The 17,292-nt window shown below is 39.9% G+C and overlaps 1 protein-coding gene across 2 annotated transcripts in view; it reads right to left on the bottom strand.

Annotated features, from left to right (window-relative positions):
- Positions 1-17,016, bottom strand: part of KLF12 (Kruppel like factor 12) — a 188,701-nt gene extending 171,685 nt beyond the window's left edge. Inside the window, exon 1 of one of the 2 annotated variants that reach the window (XM_031057072.1) lies at positions 17,000-17,016. The gene's annotated coding sequence lies outside the window, so the exon portion shown is untranslated. The remainder of the gene's footprint in view (positions 1-16,999) is intronic. The other variant, XM_005421126.2, reaches the window with a different exon arrangement.
- Between the last annotated feature and the right edge of the window lie 276 nt (positions 17,017-17,292).

Genomic DNA, 17,292 nt, shown 5'->3' with positions numbered 1-17,292 from the left:
GTCTATTTTAATAGGAAAGTACACTCTCTAAAATTGATCAATTGACCACAAGTGTTTCAATTAATAATTTTTAATGTCTTTTCTCCTAGCCTGGCCTTCCTTAAAAGTGCAGACTGGTATTATTACTGATAAGCATCTCTCAACCTATTGGAGGCAAGAGGTTCAGAAAGGGAGAAATCCTAAAATTTGTCAATACAACATTCCCATCAGGCACCGACCAGCTTGAAACAGCTTCACCACCAGATTCAGCAGCTACAAATCTTTTAGTAGCAATTTGAAATCCAGAGAAAATCACTGAAGCATACTCATGCTCTTGATGCCTTCAGAAGGAATGAGGAGAATAAAATTCATCTTTGTACTGTTCCTAGAGAATTTCCACTGTAAACTCTCCCCAGCTTTTCAAGCTTCCCAATACATGGTAAAGCTCAGCAAAAGCCACCATTAACCTTAGGAAATGGTACACATGTCTGGAGATACATGCAATATATAGCTGGTCATACTCCATCAGCCTCCCTAGGCCTCATCATTTTCCTCGTTGTTCCAACAGCCCTCACATTTTGACAGGACACACATAGATGCTCTGATTATTTTCCTGTCCTTGCTTAGACAGAAATATATTTGCTTCTCCCCTTTGGAGAAGGGGATGGTTGGGAAATAATTTCATGCAGTATTCCAGGGGGACATTAATCTGAAAATCTGACTACATACTTAAATCCAAAATCCAGAAGTAGCCTGATTTCCAAAGGTAATTTGTACTTTCCAGTCTCCTACTGAGATGACTGCAGCAGCCTGCAGGACTCACCATCTGCATGCAGCAAGCCAGTGACATTTCATTCTGCAGACCAGCACGGGCAAACAACCCCCTTAATCAGGGCTTGGCAATTGTTCACATTCACAGCCCAGAAACCATAACCTAAAGAGCAACTTTAGCAGATAAAGTTCTTGGCAAGTGGCAGGTTCATCTCACCTACTGACGGACACCTACACCTGTGCTAGCTGCCCTTCATGGCTCTGCAGCTAAAGGACAGAAAGGGGCGGTGTAAGGGCCTGAGTCACTGGCACTGCATACAGTCCAGCAACTGCTTTTGACCAAAAATCATTGTAAATAAATGTTGTCTGCAAAGTGAAGGGTACTGTAAGTTTTAATAGCTTTGGTTTTTTAAACTAGTCTTAGGTTCCTTTGTTTTCCTGATCAAACACTCTAAATTCTAATACTTAAGAAGAGACCATTTCAATGGAGCCACGAGGACTTGGAAAAGGATCCCATTTTTACATGAGCTTAGAGGGAAAAAAGGAAAAACAGAAAAGTAACTTAATCTGGTTAAATACTACTGTCAAGCAGGAACTGGTGACACCAGCCATGCTAAGTTTCCTGTATACCAAAGCTCATCAGTTGTACAGACATCACCATAAAAAAATTATTACAAAAATTAGAAAATGAGAATGGTAAGAAAGTCACATTGCCTGATTTAGTAAATGAGAGACAAAAACACTGCAATGAAAAAAAATCCTGTATTTTATGGGGAAACATACAATTGTAAAGACCAAAGTTTTTCACAAACTTGGCCAGACTGCTGATCCTGTATTCTATGTCAGTGAAACAAATCACCTCCAAATTTATGCTCCAAATATTCTCACTCCCATAGTAGAAAGTGGACTCACTGTATTTAATTATCTTTCAGGAAAGAGAATGCCACAAATAAATTAATAAACATAATTAATCACAAGAGACATGAAAACCAGAGGCAATGCCACTGAGGAGAAACATTTTTTCTTCCCCCTCAATACTCCAGGTGTAACAAAAACAATGTGATGATACAGATGCTGTTTAGAATTAAACATGCCTTCTATCTGAGACACCCAAAAAACTGTCCTTTCCTAACCTACATGATCCATAACCCCCACAAACTATTCCGACTCAGAACACCATGGATTACATGAACAAATTGACTCACTACCTCCCCAAGGATTAAATTCAACAACTCCTTGACAATCAAAGCTTTTGTTTTTCTACCGGTTCCCTTTGATTACTTTTTTGACTTGCAGGTAACACCTGACACGATACATGACTTCAAATGCTTAAAGCAGTTCAACTGGCAATAGGAGTCATGTTAGCTGAAGATGCATTGGGGCAAAACCCATGCTCAGCTTATTGCCAGGAACACACCTATCTGATATTCTGCAATTATGAGGAAGCTCCTAAATATTGAAAAGTATTTCTGTAATTTGATTATGTAAGAGACAGCTAACACAACTTCTGCTATTTTACCAATTTCAAACAGTTGCCCATCATCTGCTGTCAGTATGGTGGAGTTCGCCATGCCTTTTCTACCAACTACCCCCTTTGGTGACACAGTTTCTTCTTTCCATGTTACCCTAACACAGAAACATCGCAGTTGTCCATCTCAAGCCTTAACGATGCTCCCACCTTTCTCAGGTTCAAGAACCTTTCAGCCACCCTTGAGACACAGGGTCCTTGCCCAGGAGGGAAATGTTCCCCTCTCAACTAGTGGACATCCCTTTCCACCTTCCCCCCTTGCTTCCAGGATAGGCTTCTGGTAGGTGAGTTGGCAGCTTCTGAAGCTCAAATACAGCTGCCTCTGTGCACACCCAACCATCAGGGTGATAACTGGCACCTTCACAGCCCACACTTCAGCCATGTAAGCCTGCTAATCAAACCACCCTGCTCTCATCCCATGGAGTGAGCAGTCTCATGTTCCACTGCCTGACATTCAGTGGCTTCAAAAGAGTTTAAAATTATAGTCTAAAACAAGGTGACGTAGAATTTGTGAGCCAAACACTCCTCTGTGACTGGTCCCACCTACCCTCATCACTACTCTTACCATAGCTCTTCCTACATCCTCTTCCCTGAGCTTCAGTCTTGGGTAGGCCACTCATCCAGTGGTACTAATCCAACAACAACCCTCTCAGTATCACTGAAAGTGGCTTTATTCCCACTAGAAAGTGAAATCCTGACTCCATCCTGCTTTTTAATCCATTACTATGAACGATTTCAAGGTTGGGTTTCTTTTTTAATACAAAAGCTAATTATTTCTTTTATACTAAGTTGTGCTCCTGATTATCCATTAGGTACAAATATTCCCTGTTCTCCACCTTCTGAGTTTTCAATATCCTGAATTCACTGCTAGCAGTAGAGAAGGCAGTACTACCTAGTCCAAGACACCATGAAATACAACCTGTCTCACACAATGCTCCCCTACTGGAAAGGTTCTGTTACCAAACACAAAGCAATTATGAGAGCATCACCACAGGAGCAAACTTCAGTTAATAACACCACCAGACACATTCAAAATACTGACAGTGGTCCAGAAGCAAACAGCAGATTTTGCTGCATGTTGGGATATTAAGACATTCTGAAAACAGTTTTATTAAAAGCAGAGGTAGCTGCAACAGTCTTTGTAATAAACATAAGGAATACTGCAAACAACTTACGCTCCCACAAGTGGCAAGTGTCATCATCCTAATGAGAACCCCTACCGAGTTGCATCCTGTAGCGTTATCACAATTAAGATTCTGTTAAAATACCCATTACAAATATCTATTTTTAATTAACTGTAATTCAAACTTATAATATGAAGCAGGCTGTTACTTGATGATTTTGATGATTTTCATAAGACAATGATTTAAAGATTAGAAAAACAAAATAATGATTAGTCTCTTGGCGGGGGGAAAGGAAATCAAACCAATTTCAATATATATGGGAAAAAGTAATATAAGTCAATAAAAATAAAAATTATATGTTTTTGTTACACAGACCAAGTTTTATAGATAATAAAAAAGTAAACCACTGAAAATAAGAGTCCCCTAAGTGTGCATTTACAGTTTAAAAAGAACAGAACAAAAATCAGTGTTATAGCCCTGAAGTTGATATGGGAGAAAATACAGAGGTGAAAACAATGTCTGCTCTATGCTCTACTAGACCCTTCACAGCTTAGCTTAAAAAAAAAAAAAAAAAAAAAAAATTAAAAAGCATGCAGATATTTCTACAACCCACACAGGAGTTTAAAAAGAACAGAACAAAAATCAGTGTTATAGCCCTGAAGTTGATATGGGAGAAAATACGGAGGCGAAAACAATGTCTGCTCTATGCTCTACTAGACCCTTCACAGCTTAGCTTAAAAAAAAAAAAAAGAAAAAAAATTTAAAATGCATGCAGATATTTCTACAAACCCACACAGGGAATTCACATAAGGGTTAAAACCCAAACTGCTCCCAACAGGGCCATATTCAGCACACACAGATTTACTATTCCTCCTTGGCCCATCAGGCTACGGTACCAAACCAAAGGCTTACAGCTGGGGAGGGCTAACAGGGCTTCTTACATTTAAGGGACATATTCACCAGCTCCATCACTTTTAGTCTTAATCCCATTCATGCATTAGTCAGATTATTTTGCTTTTCCAACCTGATACACAGAGAAAGCCCACTTTTCTCATCTCTCTTTCCTTTATCAACTGACCAAGTGACAAGAACATGAGATCAATCCGGTGACCCATCCTCCCGTCTGCTTCTATGTCCTGCTGTGCACAGCAGGCACGGTAAAATACAAGTGTGAAGCAGTCAACAAATCTCAACAAGCCCCCAATCTCAAGTGCATCAAATATGGTTAAGTCATCCTCTTTCATGGAAAAAAATCTCACGGACTGGAGCCAGCAGTTTAAAGGACTTTGACAAGCGGAGAAGGATTAGAACAAGCCAGCACCATTTCAAAATGAAAAGCAGAGAGGTCTGGCTTCCTAATAAGCAAATTCACCAAAAAGCCACAAGCTTAACTGGAAACATCTTAACCTGCAGTATGTCAGCAAATACAAGTAAGCTCTTTCAAACACGTATTGAAAGAAATAATGCCATATTTTCTTTATTGCCGTTTTTCTTATCTGCATTTGAAAAGAGCCCACAAGGAAACACTCTATTGAATGAATTCAGGAGAAGCATATTATCTAAATATGCACATTTATATTAATACCCAGGGATGACATCCACAAATGTCTTCCTACTATCCTGTAAATGCCCTCAAAACAACTGTACAACTTTCTACACTGTATCAGGGATGCAGAAGTTTCTTGAGAAGCTTCCTAAGGACCAGCATTCCAGAAAGGGCAACCGCAGCACCTGCTCTCTCTTATGATCTTTTCCATACCCTGCACCCAGTGTGCTCAGACTGTCACTGTTTCTGGACTCTGTAAAGAGAAGGAGAATAAATTCTCAAGACAGATAGTAGATAGTGGTAACATGCCTTCTCTTGAGGAGGGCAACAAGGACAAGACGTAGCTGCGTCGAGTTCTACTGCTTCAGGACTCAGCTTCCTGCCCAAGTCATCTCCTCCCCTTCCATCTCCCAGGCTAGACCAAGACAAAAACACCCCTTCCACAGAAGTGAGGGGCATTTACACCATATTAAGCAAACATTAAATTTCAAGCAGCTGGTCTATATTAGCTTGAGCTGAAGCTGTCACCACACAGAAGGCAAGGCCCCACAAGACCATGGCATTTTCCAAGCTGTTCCCAAACTGAAAGAACTGAGCAGGAACAGGTTGCATAGCTAGAACAGTATCTGACTTTTTCCTCCATTCCTGCCAGCAGTATGCCAGATCAGGATCCTCATCACCTGGCCCTCTGTTGCTTTCACAATTTCATTCTCTCTATTGCCACCTAAAGAGCCATCAATAGAAAATTCACACAAATTGTAAAAACTAGGATAGAGGAAACCTCAAAAAATCATCTAGTCTCTCCCTAGCAATTCACACCACTGTGATTACCTCAAAAAATCATTCCATCTTTATTATATCTATTATAGACAAGCTTCAGGAAAAGAATGACTGGACCTGTGAAGAAAAACTGCCTGTAGCACCAGGATTTCATCCTGATTCATTCTAAAGACAGAACTTCTGCTTTAGCATACCACTAGGACCATAAATTGAACAATACTCAGGATATGGAGCTGACAGCTTGCCAGAGCTCTGATATTTACTTCAATTGCTCCTAAAGACGTCTGTGAAGTAAACATTTTTCAACATAAAATTAGGGTTAAACCCACCCACAAAATATGACTAATTATATGTCTTTTAAGGATGTTTTCCAGATCAACTATCATAGATTATGTCTGCAAAATTATTTGAAAACAAAAAGCAATATGAACTTCTGTGATAAAGTTTTAGCCGTCCTGAACAAGAGGGAATGTAAGAACAATATGTTTTCATTCCTCAGTATGAGACAATAGAGTACACTTTTAAATTGAAAATAAAAAAAAAATGCATACACAATAAAAATCACTCCTACAGCTTCTTTAAAACTGACTTCATACACAAGCTTTGTCCCCCCAAAAACAACAGGAGTGACAAAAGGCAGTTCCTTCATGCAGAAGTCCATGTTCCCCTGGCTAAATTTATTTTCCCAGAGAGGCAAGGCTATTGCTAACCCTAGTCAGATGAAGTTTCAAGATACCACTGAACTCTAATACTGGCACATCTAGGTCATTACAAAGTCTGTGGAGCTGATGATCTAATTGGTTGTGATCCCTAGTGAGATATGAGTCAGTACTTGGTCCATGTTTTGGTTTTTAATTTCAATGCATCTCAAGGTACAAAAAGACAAACATAAATTTGTGACCATAAATCTACACGCAAGTCTGCATGTTAGCAATGAAAAGTAGTAAATGTGCTCAAATACTGTTTTCACAACTACAATGAACATCTTTTTAGTACTGTAAAAAGACACAAGAAAATTTAGACACTCTCAAGGTAACCACATGCAGAAGTTATACTACAGACACTTCTAAATACCTCTGATCTCTTGGGATTTGGTTATATCTAATAAGCCACACCCCAAGAGTCACCATAAATAATACCAGGATTTTTTTCATATTGCATAACAAGACCTGGCAAGCTAATTTATTTCCTATTACTATAATTTGATCATACAATGTTAATATGGTTTTGGCTATACAGATATTTAGGTAAGTAATGGTCAGACAGAATGAGTTACTACTGTACTGTAGCATAGGGATGCACTGACTGAAAAGGGTATTAGTAAATCCATTATTGTAAGCTTACACTGGTACAGACCAATTATGTAACTTTTAATTATCTTCTCTTATATGTTACAGTCACATGAGACGACAATGCTGTTAACAGCAGTAACAAGCATCAATACACACTTGTGAAAGACAAGGCCAGACTAACAGGAATGGAAAGGAAATAGCAAGAAGGGGGGGAAAAAATTACTCAAAAGCAGATGAGAAGTAGAGAAGGAAAACAAATACGTTTGCTGGAACTTAGTCTACTTCCTCTGCATTTTCTCCCCTCCTCAGAAATGGAAACATAGGCATATTAATCATAGGGAAGACCACCAAGCGTACTGCCACCACAGAAGAAACCTTCAAACCCTGGAGTGTAAAACTAGAGTTCTAAACAAAATTTCTTTAAAAATATTAAAGAGATATGCAAAATATAACTAATGGAAAAAAATACAATTTAAATTTATTTTGCTTTGTTAATTTCTCTGTGGAAGTCTAGTATTTTTATGAGTTTTTTTCAGGGAAGTAGCAGATGAGTCCAGCAACTGACTGCTCTTTTGTGACTGCCCTCCTACTGCCTTTAAAACAGGTGTATCTGTAACTTTTTGTTTTCTTGCTCACACTCCAGTGCCCCAGTTTTGTCATTTTTAGCGATTCCTTCCTGTGTGAACAAGCCTGAGCCTAAGTGTTTTGTTTCACACGCCAACAGGAAACCCTGCCTCCAAAGCTGCAAACAGGGTGCAGGGAGAGGTGCAAGGGAGAAGCGTGGCCAAGACAGAAATTTTCATGTAAAACCAGAAAAATGAGATAATAGATAAGCAGTCTAGAAGAGGAAGGGTTAAAATTGCTATCTAGAGCAAAGCAAAAAACCCACTATGATTTATCACGTACACCAGATAAATTGTCTTTCGCCTCCAATTACTGGACTACCCAGCACAGCTAGATCACTTGGCCTCATGATGTATTCACCAGCTACTCCAAGTTCCACTAGCAGCCAATTTCTAGGTGCCAACACTGTACAACACCTTCATTAAAACTCGTATGACAGGACAAAGTTTCAGCAGGTTTGTAGGTGACAAAATTTGGGGAGTCAGAACACACTCAAGGGCAGCAATGCCATTCAAAGTGATCTCAGCAAGTTAGAGGAATGTTTTGTTGGGAATATTGTGAAATTCAGCAAAGGCAAATGGCAGGTCCCGCACCTAGGGAAGAATAACTCCAAGCACCAATACAGGCTGGGGGCTGACAAGCAACTTGGCAGAAAAGGAGCTGGGATCCCAGTGGACAAAAACTTCACCATGAGCCAGAAATGGGCTTTCTTGGAAAAGAAGGCAAACAGCCTTATGGAATACATTAGGAAGAGCATCATAAGCAAATTGAGGGAGATGATCCTTCCTCTCTGTTCTGGTGAGACAGTTGGAGTCCTGGGTCCAGTGCTGAGCTTCCCAGTAGAAGACAGACATGAACACAACAGCATCCAGGACAGGGACCAACCTGAAACACAGGGTGGTACTTATGGGCCAACAAGAGAGCTGTAAGACTTGGAGCTGTTGAGCCTCAGGAAGGAGAAGAACTGGTGGGGAACTCAGCGGTCTCTGCAACTACTTAATACACTGCAAAGGCAACAGAGGAGTCCAACTCTGAAGCAGGCAGGAACACAACCCAAGGTAAAGGCCACAACTGCAGCAAGTGGAATTTCAATTAAGGAAATTAGAAAATGAATTTTTTATTATAAAGGTTATCAAAAACTGCAACAGATTGACTAAAAGGTCACTGAGTCTTCATCCTTGCAGATACTCAACACTTGACTACCCAAGGATTGGAGCAACCTCAATGAACTTGGCCCTGCTTTGTGCAGGGACTGGACCAAATGAATGGTCTACAGACACATCCTGCAACCTATGTCAGTCTGTAATTCAGAGGGGCTTTTTTTCCTCCTGTGTATATTAGGTTTCTCTAAGCATTAAGACTTTGACAATACAGTTCTTGAGAGTATAAAAAATTCCATCCCAGTGACACAAATTTTTAAGACCGAAAGTTCAGGGCAGCTTCACACAAGTTTTAGCATTCGTACATTTGGAATGAAAAAAACCCTCCAATTTCTGTTTTTGTTGTCATTACAGTGCAAGAGTTCTATTGTCATTACATTGCAAGGGTTCCATATTGCTAGAGTTCAGTACCTCCCTGACGTTTCTCGTAGGCAGCTCCTCCAGGCACTGACTCTTCCTTGTCCTCACAGCAGCCAACTGACTCCAGCTCCCCTCAGCCAACCAATCCACTCTTTTATAACCCTCTTATGATTGGCTACAGGTGTGGCCTGTTAACATCAGGCCTGCTCCTAATCTCTAATAATTAGCTCAGCTGCAACTCTGTAAGGGGATAAGATTACATTCTATACTTCCTTTATTTACTTATATTCTATCCCCCTACATGTTTGCCTTCTAAACTGCTAAAAATGCAATTTTTCTTCAGAACACCTAATCATAAATATGCAGATAAGTGTGTATGTAAAAATATTTATTGTCCATTTATATGTATTTGCTAACATATCTTGAAGCCTCCAAATACTCATGGTTCTGAAGAGGTAAGAGAACACAGCAGCTTCATATTTAAGTACTATACCACAGAAATACAAATCACATAGTTAATTCTCAGTGTTTATTATTTATTTATCTCACTGACATTTCAGCTTTCTCATAATACAAACTGTATTTTAAATCAGTTCCTGTGCCACGGGTTTCCTATACTCGTGATGCCGACTAGTGTGACAAGAGCTACAGCCACAGCTCATACAGACAGCAGAAAAGTGACAGAATATTTTCAGCTGAAAATAAAGACCTGCATTACTTCATTGCTAAATCACATGCCACCACAGTACATACTATTAGACTACATCTAAGGGACTTCAGTAGCTCAAATCAACTGCTCTGTCACAGACTTTGTAAACTTTCAAGATGTAAAAAACAAAGTAATAATAATTCCACCAGTTTGGATTGTTTTCTTCTATGCACACAGGATACATTTATGTAAGCACGTATAATCCATCTGAGACATAAAATATATACCAAAAGGAAATTTAAAGTTTCAGATTTTTATGTACAAAGAATACAGATCACAGGACAAAACAGAAGGAACAACAGATTTCTGTAGTTTCCCATCATCTGTGAACAGAGCACCAGGACACATACATGATATTAATCACCCAGGACTCCACAGATTGCATCAGCAGAATTACATATGGAATCCACAACTATTATTATACTTTGATGCTAAAGTTAGACTCCACACAGCACTGAGAGGACAAGTTCAGTTCCCTTTTCACTTCAAAAGTGGTACAGCCTCAGATGGTACTCTTTCTCCCTTCTAGAAAGATAACTGTGTCCAGATTGTATGTCAATTCCAAACTCCACATTAAAAGTGTGATTTTCAGCAACATCAGTAATTTTTAATTTTTTTTTCAGTGGTATAACTGATTCCATATAGAAATAGCAAGAAGGAACACAAAGCAGACTGTGGAAAATTCTGCTTGCATTTCAACCGTAAATCATGAAGGTCATGCTTGGTTTCGGGTCATGGGACAAACCTATCCTTGGGAAATATCTCAAAGAGAGCAAAGTAGCTCTGCCTTGGTCCAGCTCACTACAGGCACATCGCCTTTGGGCGTCTCTCCAGAGCAGCCATCGCCCCCAGCAATGAATGCTCACCAGCACGGCTCTCCACAGACTACACCATCAGGTGCCCAAGGGTAAGCAACCATACCTTCCTCTCTGTGCAGCATCACACCAGGGGTAATCAGCATTCAGCATTTATGCATAAGCAAGCAGCAACCAAGAAAGTGGCAGTAGTACTCAGTGCAAAAAAATAAAAAAAAAAACAACCCCACCACAAAAAAAAACGAAAAAAAACCAACAAACCCCAGAGCTGACACTAAATATCCAACTCTCTGTCCCATAACCATCTGTGCATTGCAACAGTAATTTCAAAGAAAAACACCACACTTTTTACATGATCAAATCATATACTAACAAAAATATACAGCTCTGGAGACAAAAGAGGAAAAACAACCCAAAAACCCTATACCACCAAGAAAGAAAAAAACACAACCCAACCACAAAAGCAAAGAATCCTCTTTCTCAAAATATAGTCACAAGTCTTAGCTGTCTTAACTTTTAACCCATATTCTCCAGGGGATGGATGAAAAGCAGGAGGATAAATACATGTTGCCCAAGACATTTTAAAAATCTGTTATTGACACATTTACTGTCATACTACTATTCATGAAACATAAAGCCAGTTTCACCCTCATGGATTTTGAAGAGGAAAACACAGGTGATTTAAGTTAATTATTATATTGCTGAGTAATAAAAGTATTAAGGGAAGTAATGGCAAACACAGTTTTACATATTAGTTCTCACTGAAAATGAGAGGAAAAAAACCATTTATGACAATTATTACAACTGCATAAACATAAATCAAGGCAGGGGAAAAACCCCACATTGGTCAGTTCTAATTTTTAGTATCAGAAATTTGTAACTAATCCTTCAAGATAATGTATCAGTAATGCTACAGGCCTAGTGCTTTCTTCATCACACATAAAAGCACTGCCTTGATTGTGTAAGGTGCCAGACAGAGCACAAGGTAGCCCCCAACTCCAGCAACATTTTTCATGCTGTAACACCTTTGTCCAGCCCAGCCACAGCTTCCTCAGTTGTAAAACAGAGCAGCAACTCTACCAGAAGACAGTCATTTTCTTGGTGAGGGCACAATTCATCAAAACAGAGGGACACATCTAAAAGCAATGCTGCCACTAGCTCCTTCTTTCCCACCTTCGCCCCCACTCTCAGCTGACATGACTCTTGGTTCACAAGACTCTGATGTTGAACTGAATGCTTTGGAGAACTAAGGTCACCAAACGGGCAAATCTACAATTGACTTTTAAAAATAATTGGTTTTCAGCCAGATTAGTGAACTCTGCTTGCCCAGAGGCCAAATCACTGCTGGAACCAACACACAGAAGGGAAGATGAATAGCAGGAGAAGCACAGATGGAGACCGCTGCTTCCAGCACAGCAAGGTGCAGGGTTTGCTTAGAGTCTCATCAAAACCATAACTGGTGGACAAATTGGAGAACATGCAAGCTGCTGCCACTCCAGAACTGAAAAACTTCCCAGAACGTTTCCCATTCTTCATTAGTGGCATGAATTTTTAAAATTATGTAAGACAACACTTTAGATTGGTGTGTCAAAATAGAGACGTCAAGAATTCATCAGCAAGAGCTGGCAGAATGATGTTCTCTGGCTCTGTAACCATTTCATTTTTCCTGTAATTCTGAAATTGTCTCAGGACTCGTCTACTGTTGACAGAGATATCTATACATTTTCTCATTAAACTTTACTAGGTTCAATCTTTAATGTAGCTGTACTCCCAAAACAGTAAGTGAAACATAAAAAGAACTCTTCAAAAAAAAGGATATGAAGGGGCCACAGGAGGATTTTTATTTCTTAAAACACTCCTTTACTTTACAGATATACTCGAAGCAAGCTGAATTAACCCACGAGTGCTATTTATCTGTCAGATACAATGCCAACAGGCACTTTAACAAAGACCAGACAATCAGAGACCAGGTAGAATATGCTGTGATGACTTTCAGGACCTGGCTTCCATACAAATGAACATTCCAATCTGTACATGCATGGCCTCTGACAGCAGGCAGCACAGAAGTTATGTTTCAGTTACATTTTTATTTCCTGAGGAAAACAAAATAAAATTAGAATTAAACCTCCAAGATGTGCCTGCAGGGCCAGCAAAAGAGAAGCAGTATTCTGGACCCCTCTGCTAAGCCAATGGAGAGCACATACTCCTACATACATCTAGGAATAGCTCGGCATAGTCTCTACAGACAACATTTTCTTTTTCTTTAAGGAAGCTGATCTCTTCAAAGTAATTAAAAGCTACCAGTATTACTGAGCAACACCTTAACTCCACTTACATCCAGGCCATTAGTTTCCTTTTCTGGACAATACATCATTTCCATTACATAGAGGACTCCCTTGCAGTACAGTACAATGGATCTTCTCCAGTCCTGCTAATTTGTTTTCTACAGGCAGACAGTAATTTATACCTGACATGAATATTTCTGTTGAGTTATCCTATGCTAAGTTTCTGCTCAGAACACATTTGTACAGCTGAGACTTATCAGTCCCTGAAGACAGGAATTCCAGTAGACATATTTAACTTGAGATGGTAAAAGAAACAGGGGGTTTCAGCTACTTAAAATTATCAAAAACTTTTATGGTAACAATATAAAAAGAAATGGACAGTTCAAGGTAAACCATTATCTACAATTGCTTCCATATATGTCCTATCTTTATGACTGCAAGCTGCAACATTTTTAAAGTACTTTCACTGATAGTGCTTATCTCAGCCTTCACTTTAAAAGCTTTTTTCTTTCTTTTATATTATTTCTTCCAATGAAGTATTCTTCAAACTACAGATCAAACTGCTTCATTTTGACTTTGTTCCAATGATTTTTCACCACCAGCTACCTATTCATAATCCCAACTACCTTCTAGTATCAGAACCACAAACAAAAAGATTCCATAAACTATGATGCTTAGAAGGCAAGGCTAAAGGAACTTCCTCATTTTGTGCAATTATTTGGCACCCACAAACAGACATGAAGATCAGACCAAGTACACAGCAGTGTCCACACATCCCCCACTGCAGGTCCAAGCTCACAGGAAGCCAGTCCTCAGGCTCTGGCACCCAAAGCCCGTGATGGGGATTTTGTGCATGGGAAGAGAAAGGCACTTCACAGCAGGATCAAAGTCTTCACCCACACTTTTAAGAGCTGACCAGAATTAGCAAACTTCTAATGCACCAAAAAGAGGCTGATCTTAAACCCAAATCCTCTGCACAAGGTACCAGTTCCGTGGTTCCCACAACCAAACAACAAATATTATTTACTTGAGAAGAGCTGACAATGTTCCATTCTTCTAGGCTAAGACAGAGCAGCATTAACAGGGGGTCAGCACCACTCTACACACCCATCAGAAGCTGCAGAGCAGGCTAAGCTGCTCCTCCTGGGTCAGAGGGTCAAAATCCACACCCAGCTTCTCCCAGCCAGGAACAAGAGATTCACTCTTCCAGAAGTCACTGAGAAGCATGGGACAGCACAACCTGTCGTGCAGCAAAGGAGAACCACCTTCCCAATGCTGTTTCATTCATTTGGATATTTGGTGGAGAAAGTTGCTAAATCCTCCACTGAGGTCCAGCCTCATGCATACCTTGGATGACCCTCCCTGTTGGACATCAAGTTGCCTTGCTCTGTAATTAGAACAGATTCTTCTCTGAAGCTCCTACAATAGCCACTGGTGCAGTAGTTTCATCAGTACATAAGCACACGCTGATTTTTCAATAGAATTTAGGCACTCACAAACTTTTACCCTGAAGGAACAAGATGAACAGACCAAGCACATCAGCCATGCAACAAGGAACGCAGCTGCACAAGAGCAGAGGAGTGTCCTCCAAGTCTTTCACTAACAGAGGAAAACAAAGAAAGGGAGATGGCAAGCAGGAGCAGTTACCTTTAGGGACAGGAAGAACAGCAGCGCAGTATAACCTCCTCTCTAAAAAGAAAAATGATGGACAAAGGAAGGGAAAAGAGCACTAGATGGATAAACATGAGGACAAGAACAGAATATACAATGTAAAACATGATGGGCAAAAGAAAGAAAAACAGGCTACGAGATGGAGAGATAAAATATAAAAGAAATGGTGTACACTTCAATTACTCTTTCAGTACAGAAAATTATAAAGCACATTAAGAATCTTCAGAATACTCCTCTCATGAAAAAAAAGTCCTTTCAGTTGCTGTTGTTTTATTAAGTGTAGCGCAGTTTTTTTTCCTGCTTCTGCTTATATAGAAATTGTTAGATCAGAAAATTGAGTGAGTTAGCCACTATCAGGAAGTAAAATTAAATCATTGAGACAAGCGGTATCTATTGATTTTACAAGTTTTTAAATAGCAAGAGCATCTTGCATATGCATACTCATGAGCAAGAGACTAGAATGAAATGAGACACAAAAAGGTGAGCGAGTGAACCATAAAAAGGAACTGTCAGACAAATATAAGACACTAGTATGACGATGAGCCAGACACAGAGATAACAAATATATTCAAAGAAATTAGAAAACAAAAAATTCAGAAAAATGCAGAATATCAAGTTACACAAGCTGTAATGTTTGTGCTTCTACAATACACATATCTGACAATGTCCTGTATTTACAAGCATAACAAAATGGTGATAGGAATGGCAGGAATACTTTCATTATACCAGTATTTCTGGCTATTCTGAGTTTTAGCAAACCAGTAGCAAGACACAAAGAGAAAATAACATCTACTATACTCATGCTCCAGCTCTGCAGGAGCATGGAAGTCCTCTCTCCATAGAGGTTGCTGCTTTACTTGAAGAACAGTTTCTTTAAAGTACTTCCCATTGCTGGTTACTACAGCAACCTCAGTGGAAGGGATAAAACCCCACAGCAAGAGAGATTTGTACTATCCTTGAGAAGTTCCTGCTTTTTCCAACCCCTACTGGACAGTAGCAAATTAAAGCTGATGATTGCTTTTAAAGCCTTAAGCTGGTTTTACTCCCTCCGCCATTACCCTCACCTAGAAGTGGAGCAGCACTCTGGGTCCAGCACACTTTTGTATTTTCTGCTCTCCGGTTAGTAAGCATCTTGTTTTCTTCCAGCTTCTTTGGCTGTTTTCCCACCAGATGCATACACATATAATAATCATAAGAATTCCCTAAAAATGTTAGTCTGAGTATTCATGAGGAGTAACAGTTGGACACAATGATCTTAAAGATCTTTTCCAACATAAATTATTCTCTTTTTTTTTCATCCCTGTTTGTCTCTCATGTCTTCATTCAGTTCCAGCCAAAAAAAGATTCAGAACGGTAACACTACCTTTCCTAAACACTTGGCAAGGATTCTTCCTTCAACAACTCTCCCTCATTAGATGCACCAGGTTCACTTCACATCAGAAGTTGCAGGGACAAAAAGCTGCACAGCCTCAAGAAACTGCCAAGGAAGAGAGGGAGAGTAACACAGGACTGAGCTGTCATTTCCCACCACTCTCCACACAGTGACACAACGTGCCAGAGGGCTCGGGCATATCTGCCCCAGCCAGAGGATACTCTCTCTTCAGACCCAGTATTTCCTGTTAAGGAACACTAACACACTCAAATACTCTAAACACTTGAGTATGTAGCAACTTCTGAGCAGGTGAGGCTGGGGTATCAGGTTTCCATGGAGCTCCTAGAATATGGGAACTTAGTCTCACATGGCAGTTAGTTTGCCATTTGTATGCTTCTTATAGTTTAGTTTGAAAGTCCTTCCATATTAGCTTAAAGGGCATTTTCAAGAGCATCCAGCCATTCAGACACATCCCACTGCAAGCTAGAGACACATTTAGTTGCCTCATTCCATTTGAAAATTCCTACCTTTTACATTATTTTTGTGATCATAGTCTAAGTCTCTTTACCCCCAATGTCAGGCATCTAATCCACGAATCAGGTGGGAACCCAAGGTGTCCCAGACTCTCACTACAGGCAATTTACACTGGAACAGGCATCTCTGGAGGTTGTCACAGACCACACAAGATCTAGAAGGGCTTTTTAGCTCTCCCTTGCCCACAGCACTGTGCTGGCTACACATTTACCTGAGCACAGTACCCCCACCAGGTGTTAAATGAAATAAGCCTAGGTCACCTTCCCTTACTGATGTATTTCATATCCACCTACACACCTCCATGAATGAGCACATACGAATACATACATACACATGCACTTACACATTCCTCAGCAAAACTGTTCTTGATAATCTTGCACTCAAGCAGTAAACTGCTTTAGCAAAGAAATTAGCTGATACAAGCCAAGACAGACATTTCTTCCACCCACCTTTACAGAACCTCTAAGCCTTTAGAGTGAGTGAGGGCGCTTCTCCCAGAAGACTTTTACACTGGCATAGCTAGGGTGACACAAAGCAGAGGAATAATCCCAATTAGGTTAAAAAATATTTTCTAGAAAAAGTAGCTACCATAGATTAAAGAGAGTGACAGATCTGTAGCTTTGCCAATCACTCATGAATTTGGCAGCACCTTCCTAATGATTGCTTCTGCTTGCTTTCCTGAGCTGCCAGTGCAGCCAAAACCTAACAAGCACCTGCTTCCAAGCAGGGAGAGCTTTAGTAA

Source organism: Geospiza fortis, unplaced genomic scaffold (genome assembly GCF_000277835.1).
Source record: "Geospiza fortis unplaced genomic scaffold, GeoFor_1.0 scaffold45, whole genome shotgun sequence".
In the NCBI taxonomy this organism is placed as follows: Eukaryota; Metazoa; Chordata; class Aves; order Passeriformes; family Thraupidae; genus Geospiza; species Geospiza fortis.
This window is presented reverse-complemented; position numbering and strand designations above follow the sequence as displayed.